Genomic DNA, 10,312 nt, shown 5'->3' with positions numbered 1-10,312 from the left:
AGAATTTCATTGTCCTATCAGGGACACATGACAATAAACTAGACTTGAACTTGAACTTGTAGCTGGGGCATTGTTGGCCGGTGTGGGCCGAGGGTCCTGTTTCCACACTATACAACTCCACGAGTCTAAGAGCACACCCCAATGTTGATTTAGAAAACCATGAAAAAAAAACTTTGCATATTTCCGTCAGAAATTCTTAGAACTCTTTGCAGCGATATCAGCCACTTCCTGCTGCTCTGTCTTATCTAGATTATCAACGTCAACAGTAAGATTAGGTGTCGGAAGGAACTGCAGATGCTGGATTATACCGAAGATGGATACAAAGTGCAGTTGTCTGTCGCTCAGTGGGTCAGGCAGCATCTCTGGAGGAAAAAGCTCGCTGATGTCTCCGATCCAGTCCGGACCCAAAATGTCACCCATCTTTTCTCTCCAGAGATGCTGCCTGACCCGCTGAGTTACTCCAGCACTTTGTGTCCATCCACAGGGCCATATTGATGGTTGAGAAAGAAGAAAAGCAAAAGGATTTGAGTATAGGAGCAGGGAGGTTCTACTGCAGTTGTACAGGGTCTTGGTGAGACCACACCTGGAGTATTGCGTACAGTTTTGGTCTCCTAATCCGAGGAAAGACATTCTTGCCATAGAGGGAGTACAGAGAAGGTTCACCAGACTGATTCCTGGGATGTCAGGACTTTCATATGAAGAAAGACTGGATAGACTCGGCTTGTACTCGCTAGAATTTAGAAGATTGAGGAGGGGGGGGGGGGGGGGGATCTTATAGAAATTTACAAAATTCTTAAGGGGTTGGACAGGCTAGATGCAGGAAGATTGTTCCCGGTGTTGGGGAAGTCCAGAACAAGGGGTCACAGTTTAAGGATAAGGGGGAAATCTTTTAGGACCGAGATGAGGAAAACATTTTTCACACAGAGAGTGGTGAATCTCTGGGATTCTCTGCCACAGAAGGTAGTTGAGGCCACACAGTTCATTGGCTATATTTAAGAGGGAGTTAGATGTGGCCTTTGTGGCTAAAGGGATCAGGGGATATGGAGAGAAGGCAGGTACGGGATACTGAGTTGGATGATCAGCCATGCTCATATTGAATGGCGGTGCAGGCTCGAAGGGCCGAATGGACTACTCCTGCACCTATTTTCTATGTTTCTAACTTCAGATGCTGGAAAAATCGAAGGTAGACAGAAATGCTGGAGAAACTCAGCTGGACAGGCAGCATCTAATGAGCAAAGGAATAGGCGACGTTTCGGGTTGAGACCCTTCTTCAGACTGATGGTTAAGTTCATGAGTGATAGGAGCAGAAGTAGGCCATTCGGCCCATCGGGTCAAAACCACCATTCACTCATTGCTAACCTACCTCTCCCTCTCAACCCCATTCTCCTGCCTTCTCCTCATAACCCAACACCCGTACTATAATCAAATAATTATTATGTATGAACATTGACTTCCCTAACTTCAAGTAACCCTTTCTTTACCCTCTCTCCAACCGCCCCCCCCCCCACCCTAATCTTTGTCCCAGCTTCAAATGCATCTTGTTTAAGAAAGAACTGCAGATGCTGGAAAAATCGAAGGGTCCCAAAAAAATGCAGGAGCAGGTGAGGCAGCATCTATGGAGCGAAGGAATGGGTGACGTTTTGGGTTGAGATCCTTCTTCAGTCTGATGTGGGGGTGGGGGCAGGAAGAAGAAAGGAAGAGGCGGAGACAGTGGGGGGGGGGCTTGTGGGGGAGCTGGGGAGGACAGGCTTGTGGGGGAGCTGGGGAGGGGAGGGGAAGGAGGGAGAAAGCAGGGACTACCTGAAATTGGACAAGTCAATGTTCATACCGCTGGGGTGCAGACTACCCAAGCGAAATACGAGGTGCTGCTCCTCCAATTTGCGGTGGGACTCACTCTGGCCATTGAGGAGGCCCAGGACAGAAGGGTCGGATTGGGAATGGGAGGGGGAGTTGAGGTGCTGAGCCACCGGGAGATCGAGTCTCAGTGTCTGTAGCATTCTCACCTAGCCTGTTTCCTTTAACATTGTTACTTTATTTGCATATCTTTCATTCATTTGCTCTCTATCTCTCTACACATTTGTTTAAGTCTCTCGTTTCCCTTCCCCCTGACTCTCGGTCTGAAGAAGGGTCTCTACCTGAAACCTCACCCATTCCTCCCCCCCTCAGAGATGCCGCCTGTCCCGCTGAGTGACTCCAGCTTTTTGTGTCCATCTGTAGTTTAAAACGAGCAGTTTGCAGCCCCTGCCTGCACAGCTTTTGCCTAGAGTTCTCTTTGCTCTTTCCTTGGTTGCCGTCGGCGATTTGGTGACGCTCCCTTAGATATTGGTACAACTAGTCCCTAATCCCCGTCACGTAGACATAGTCGAACATTCACTGCACGTACAAAGCAGCAGCCAGTACATCTACTGGCAACACGTCCCACTTAGTCTAGCAAAACCTCTTCCCGAAGTGTAAATACACAAAACCAGGCTCGTCCATGTATATTATAGTGTGTAGGAAGGAACTGCAGATGCTGGGTAGACTCAAAATGCCACAGTCACTCAGCAGGACATAGAAACATAGAAAATAGGTGCAGGAGTAGAGGCCATTCGGCCCTTCGAGCCATTCCATTCATATGATCATGGCAGATCATCCAACTCAGTATCCCATACCTGCCTTCTCTCCACACCCCCTGATCCCTTTAGCCACAAGGGCCACATCTAACTCCGTCTTAAATATAGCCAATGAACTGTGGGCCTCAACTACCTTCTGTGGCAAAGAATTCCAGAGATTCACCAATCTCTGTGTGAAAAATGTTTTCCTCATCTCAGTCCTAAAAGAATTCCCCTTTATCCTTAGAATGTGTGTGGCCCCTTGTTCTGGACTTCCCCAATATCGGAAACAATCTTCCTGCATCTCCTGGTCCTAAAATTTTGTTCCCCCCCTTTTCTAAATTCCGAGTAAACTGAGACCCCTTTCTTCATATGAAAGTCCTGCCATCCCAGGAATCAGTCTGGTGAACTTCCTGTACTCCCTCTCCTTTCCTCAGACAAAGCTGTACGTCTGAAGGTGTCTCGACCCGAATCGTCAACCTCCCTGCTCCTATGCTCAAATGTTTTTTCTCATCCCGGTCGTACCCCCCTTTTCCTTAGGACCCCTTGTTCTGGACTGCCTGTCCCGTCAGTCTGAGGGTTACTCCCGAATCGCACCCATTCCTGTATCCAGTGCTGCCTGTCGATCTGCTAGCATTTAGTATCGAGAGGACTAGAATATAAAAACAGGGGTGTCATGCTGAGTCTAGTCTTTTCAATCTTTCCTCACGGGACAGTCCCGCCATCAATCTCGTGAACCAAGGCTGCACTGCCTCGATCACAATTGTTCAGAAGGCAGGGGTAGATAGATCAGCCATGATTGAATGGCCTAATTCCTGCTATCACTTATGATCTTATGCTCTTACGAAGTGTAACAGCGCACACCCACGTCAGCCATGTGGTCAGTGGAGTGGTTAGAGATAAGCAAGAAAGTTCACACTTGACACAGACCTAGTTTCCAAGAAGCTCAAAACAGAAATGTCGACTTCTTGGTAATCCACCACCTCAATGACCACAGTGTCGAGAAATAGATATCCAGGCCCTTCTGTGTGAGAAAGAACTGCAGATGCTGGATAACATCAAAGATAGACACACAAAGTGCTGGAGTAACGCAGCGGGTGTGGCAGCATCTCTGGAGAGAAGGGCATCAGCTTGTACTCGCTAGAATCTAGGAGATTGAGGGGGGATCTTATAGAAACGTACAAAATTATTAAGGGGTTAACCATATAACAACAACAGCACGGAAACAGGCCATCTCGGCCCTACAAGTCCATGCCGAACAACTTTTTTTCCCCTTAGTCCCACCTGCCCGCACTCATACCATAACCCTCCATTCCCTTCTCATCCATATGCCTGTCCAATTTATTTTTAAATGATACCAATGAACCTGCCTCCACCACTTCCACTGGAAGCTCATTCCACACCACTACCACTCTCTGAGTAAAGAAGTTCCCCCTCATATTACCCCTAAACTTCTGTCCCTTAATTCTGAAGTCATGTCCTCTTGTTTGAATCTTCCCTATTCTCAAAGGGAAAAGCTTGTCCACATCAACTCTGTCTATCCCTCTCATCATTTTAAAGACCTCTATCAAGTCCCCCCTTAACCTTCTGCGCTCCAGAGAATAAAGACCTAACTTATTCAACCTATCTCTGTAACAGGCTGGACAGGCTAGATGGACAGGCTAGATTCAGATGTAAACTCCGTACAGACAGCACCCATAGTCAGGATCGAACCTGGGTCTCTGGCGCTGTGAGGCAGCAACTCTACCCGTGCCCGCCCCAACTACATCGAACCAGCTTTAATCGGTCTGTATTGGACTTCAATGTTATATCTTCCACCAAATGTCCTTCCCTTTATCCATCACCTGTTCAGTGTGGTCGTCTCGATTGTTTGAAGATCGACACAAAACTCTTCAGTAACTCAGCGGGTCAGAGAGGGAATACGTGTCCCACTGAGTTACTCCACCATTTTGTGTCTACCTTCAGTGTAAACCAGCATCTGCAGTCGGCAGCATCTGTGGAATTCTCTGCCTCAGAGGGCAGTTCTCTGGATGCTTTCAAGAGAGAGCTAGACAGGGCTCTTAAAAATAGCAGAGTCGGGGGATATGGGGAGAAGGCAGGAACGGGGTCCTGATTGGGGATGATGAGCCATGTACACATTGAATGGCGGTGCTGGCTCGAGGGGCCGAATGGCCTACTCCTGCACCTATTGTCTATTGAAGTTTTCTTTGACTGGCCAGCATCCCGACAAAATCTTTGCACTCAAAAATAGACGCAATGTGCTGGAGTAACTCAGCGGGTCAGGCAGCATCCCTGGAGAGAAAGAATTGGCGGTGTTTCAGGTCAAGAGCCTTTAGTTTAGTGATACGGTACGGGGAACAGGCCCTTCAGCCCACCAGCGAGACACCCACATTAACACGCACCCTACATGGCAGGACTTCCATATGAAGAAAGACTGGATAGACTCGGCTTGTACTCGCTGGAATTTAGAAGATTGAGGGGGGGATCTTATAGAAACTTACAAAATTCTTAAGGGGTTGGACAGGCTAGATGCAGGAAGATTGTTCCTGATGTTGGGGAAGTCCAGAACAAGGGGCCACACAGTTTAAGGATAAGGGGGAAGTCTTTTAGGACCGCGATGAGAATTATTTTTTTTCCCCCAGAGTGGCGAATCTGTGGAATTCTCTGCCACAGAAGGTAGTTGAGGCCACACAGTTCATTGGCTATATTTAAGAGGGAGTTAGATGTGGCCCTTGTGGCTAAAGGGATCAGGGGGTATGGAGAGAAGGCAGGTACAGGATACGGAGTTGGATGATCAGCCATGCTCATATTGAACGGCGGTGCAGGCTCGAAGGGCCGAATGGCCTACTCCTGCACCCATTTTCTCTGTTTCTACACACACTAGGGACAATTTTTTAAATAGCAAACCAATTAACCTACAAACCTGCACGTCTTTGGAGTGTGGGAGGAAACCGAAGATCTCGGAGAAAACCCACGCAGATCACGGGGAGAATGTACAAACTCCGTACAGACAGCACCCGTGGACGGGATCGAACCCGGGTCTCTGGCGCTGTGAGGAAGCGTGCCCGCCCTACTTCAGACATCTTTCAGTGAAGCTTTTCACTGTGTTTAAAAAGGAACCGCAGATGCTGGAGAATCGAAGGTACACAAAAAAGCTGGAGAAACAGGGTTTCGGCCCAAAACGTTGCCCATTTCCTTCGCTCCATAGACGCTGCTGCACCCGCTGAGTTTCTCAAGCTTTTCACTGTACCTCAGTAGATAGTAAATCAGCACTCATAAACACATGACAGTCACTGTGTGATTATTGGATCATTAAATGCTCGAAAGTAACCTTCCAATCCAACACGGGATGTTTTCTACGGATTGTTTTTGTGTTCAGTGACTAACACAGTCCTCTGCTTCCGAAGAACCCTCCTAATATTACCACTGTGATAGATTTAGCCACGTATATGCAAAGTTTCCGTTGCAAATTAGGGGTTACGATCATAGCACTGTTTCCTGACCAGCACAAGCCAATGCAAAATAGCATTCTGGTCACGGTATCATATGTCAAGGAAACGGGCCCTTTGGTTCATCAGGTGAGGTGATGTTGAGGCAACACATTGATATGGAAAGAACTGCAAATGCTGGAAAAATCGAAGGCAGATAAAAATGCTGGAGGAACTCAGCGGGTGAGGCAGCATCTATGGAGCAAGGGAATAGGTGACGTTTCGGGTCAATAGACAATAGGTGCAGGAGGAGGCCATTTGGCCCTTCGAGCCAGCACCGCCATTCATTGTGATCACGGCTGATCATCCCCAATCGGTACCCCGTCCCTGCCTTCTCCCCCAACTCTGCTTTCTTTAAGAGCCCTATCTAGCTCTCTCTTGAAAGCATCCAGAGAACCGACCTCCACCGCCCTCTGAGGGAGAGAATTCCACACAGACTCACCACTCTCTGTGAGAAAAAGGGTTTCCTCGTCTCTGTTCTAAATGGCTGACCCCTTATTCTTAAACTGTGGTCGAGACCCTTCTTCAGACTGATGTGTTAAATCACTACACACCTACGGACTTTTTATAGGGGGGACAATCGAGAGCACAATGACCTACGGCATCACTTCCTGGTTCGGTAGCTGCAAGGCGTACGAACGGCACCAACTAGACAGGATTGTGAAGACCGCCAGCAGGATTATTGGTGCTCCACTCCCTTTCCTGCTGGACATATACAGGAAGAGATGTATCAGCAGAGCCATCTCCATCATCAAAGACCCCTACCACCCATCGCATGACATTTTCTCCATCCTGCCATCTGGGAAGAGGTACAGGAGCATTAGCTGCAAAACCAGCAGGATGCTCCTCAGCTTCTTCCCACACACAAGACTGCTAAAAGACCCCTGCTAAATCGGCACTTTGCCCCCCTGCCAAAAATTAGTAGGCCATCGCGCACCCGCACCACCAACCATGGCTGACATCCACTGCAGCAGACCTGCCTTCTGTTGATGCCACAAGGGCCTGCCCCTCTTATCGGAACGCCTCAACTACCCTCTGAAGAGTTTAGAGATAGAGTGTTGAAAAAAGTTCTTCTGATACATGTATTTTTATTTCTATTTATCCTTTTTGAATGCACACTGAACATGGGAACACTCTTTGCATCTAGCAACCCGTTTGTTTTCTATAAGATCCCCTTCTCTAAATTCTAGAGAGTATAAAAGACCAGTCAGACAGTCCTGAATGTCTGCCGATGGAACAATAAAGATAGAGTACAATATACATGGACACTAAATGGACACTGGTTGAGCAACGTTTTTTTGTTTCCTCTGGGTATGTGAATACTCAGGAAATGACAATAAAGATATACAATGCAATACAATAAATAGATGGCCACGAGGGGTGGGGGCGGGGGAAAGAGTCCGTTGGAGACAGGAGAAGGGGGTCATCACTAGGTGGGGTGAGGACTCCTTCCCATGGAAAAACACTTGGAGGTGGAGGAAGGAGAGCTCCGCATCGTGGCGGACGTAGAACTCATTGAGGTGGGGACGGAGAGGAACAAAGGTGGGGCCTCTGCTGAGGACAGACCGTTCAGTATCAGGGAGGGGGAGGTAACATCAGTCTGAGGAAGGGTCTCGACCCGAAACGTCACCTATTCCCTCGCTCCATAGATGCTGCCTCACCCGCTGAGTTCCTCCAGCATTTTTATCTACAGTGGATTTTTGCAGCATCTGCAGTTCCTTCTTAAACATTGACATTGCGTTCAGTTTTGATCATCCTTTCGAGTTGAGATACAGCACGGAAATCGGCTTTTCGACCCACCGTGTCCGCGGTGACCAGCACTATCCTACACACTAGGGCCAATTTAGAGAAGCCGGATTTTAACCTACAAGACCTGCACGTCTTTGGAGTGTGGGAGGAAACTGGGAACACCTCGAGGAAAAGGCTAGATGCAGGAAGATTGCTCCCAATGTTGGGGAAGTCCAGAACAAGCGGGTCACAGTTTAAGGATAAGGGAAACATAGAAATTAGGTGCAGGAGTAGGCCATTCGGCCCTTCGAGCCTGCACCGCCATTTAATATGATCATGGCTGATCATCCAACTCAGTATCCCGTACCTGCCTTCTCTCCATACCCTCTGATCCCCCTTGGCCACATCTAACTCCCTCTTAAATATAGCCAATGAACTGGCCTCAACTACCCTCTGTGGCAGAGAGTTCCAGAGATTCACCTCTCTCTGTGTGAAAAAAGTTCTCCTCATCTCAGTTTTAAAGGATTTCCCCCTTATCCTTAAGCTGTGACCCCTTGTCCTGGACTTCCCCAACATCGGGAACAATCTTCCTGCATCTAGCCTGTCCAACCCCCCCCCCCCCCCTTAAGGGGAGTCTTTTAGGACCGAGATGAGCATTTTATTTTTGTTTCCCCACACACAGAGAGTGGTGAATCTGTGGAATTCTCTGCCACAGAAAGTTGTTGAGGCCAAGGTAGACAAAAGTGCTGGAGAAACTCAGCGGGTGCAGCAGCATCTATGGAGCGAAGGAAATAGGCAACGTTTCGGCCCGAAACGTTGCCCATTTCCTTCGCTCCGTAGATGCTGCTGCACCCGCTGAGTTTCTCCAGCACTTTTGTCTACCTTCCATTTTCCAGCATCTGCAGTTCCTTCTTATACAAGTAGTTGAGGCCACAGTTCATTGGCTATATTTAAGAGGGGGTTAGAAGTGGCCCTTGTGGCTAAAGGGATTAGGGGGTATGGAGAGAAGGCATGTACAGGATACTGGAGTTGGATGATCAGCCATGAACATATTGAATGGCGGTGCAGGCTCGAAGGGCCGAATGGCCTACTCCGGCACCTAATTTCTATGTTTCTATATGACAATAGACAATAGGTGCAGGAGTAGGCCATTCGGCCCTTCGAGCCAGCATTGAATGGCCTACTCCTGCACCTATTTTTCTATGAAAAGGTGACAGGGACAATGTATAAACTCCGCATAGAGAGCGCCTGGAGTTGGTCTGAAGAAGGGTCTCACCCATTCCTTCTCTCCAGAGATGCCAAGATACTTTTGGCTGTCAACTTGTAGTTTGGATCGAACCCAGGTCTTTGTTGCGGTGAGGTTGGGAGCACTGTGCTGCCCCAACTATCTTCAGTGCACTAAATGCTGTGCCCTGTATCCTTTGTGCAGTGTGGGCGACTTGATTGCAATAATGCATGGTCTTCCCTTTGAAGATGCAACACAAAATGGTGGAGTAACTCAGCGGGCCAGGCAGCATCTGTGTAGGTGGCCCGCTGAGCTACTCCAGCATTCTGTGTCTACCCCTTGGTGTAAACTAGCCCTCTTCGGTCTTTCGAGTTCAATTAAAGACAGGCCCTTTGGCCCAACAAGCCCATGCTGTCCAGCCACACTGTATCTACTTACCACAACTTGTCCAGTGGTCCTCTGAAGCTTCGATGGGTGGATGTTGCGAGAGTGAGTCACCATCCTCTCCGCTGGTATTTTCCAGAGAGCTTTTGGGGAGGGGAAAACCGATTTCCTCGTCATCTCTCCAGATCTCCCACCTCTTACCTTAAATCCTCTGGATGTAGACAATCCCGATGTAAAAGGCCGCAGAACGGTGGGGGGTGGAGAGTCAGCCCTTCGCCACCGTCGAAAGCATCGGCATCAGGCGCTGCCTCGAGAAGACGGCACCCGTCACCCAGGATCCCCACCATCGTCTCACTGCCACTGCTGGCCGGGTGGGAGGAACAGAAGCCTCAAGTCTCACACCTCCAGGTTCAGGTACAGCTAGTAGAGTTGCTGCCAGCACCTCTTTGGAGTGTGGGAGGAAATCAAAGCACCCGGAGAAAACCCAAACGGCCATGGGGGGGAGGGGGGAGAACAATTCCGACAGACAGCACCTGTAGTCAGGATAGAACCCGGGTCTCTGGCGTTGTGAGCTGGCAACTCTACTGCTTTGCTGAAAGGACGAACATTCTCCATGGAGGTAAGGGGGATCTCATCGAGGGGCATAAAATCACAAGGGGAATAGATAGGGTAGATAAACGAGTATTTTATCCAGCAATAAGCTCTGTTACTGTGTTTGAGAAAGAACTGCAGATGCTGGAAAAATCGAGGGCAGACACAAAATGCTGGAGAAACTCAGCGAGTGAGGCAGCACTTATGGAGAGAAGGAATAGGCGACATTTCGGGCCCTGTTCCTTCTCTCCATAGATGCTGCCTCACCTGCCGAGTTTCTCCAGCATTTTGTGTCTGCCCTCGAT

Source organism: Leucoraja erinacea, unplaced genomic scaffold (genome assembly GCF_028641065.1).
Source record: "Leucoraja erinacea ecotype New England unplaced genomic scaffold, Leri_hhj_1 Leri_884S, whole genome shotgun sequence".
NCBI lineage: Eukaryota > Metazoa > Chordata > Chondrichthyes > Rajiformes > Rajidae > Leucoraja > Leucoraja erinaceus.
Note: the sequence above shows the minus strand (reverse complement) of the source record.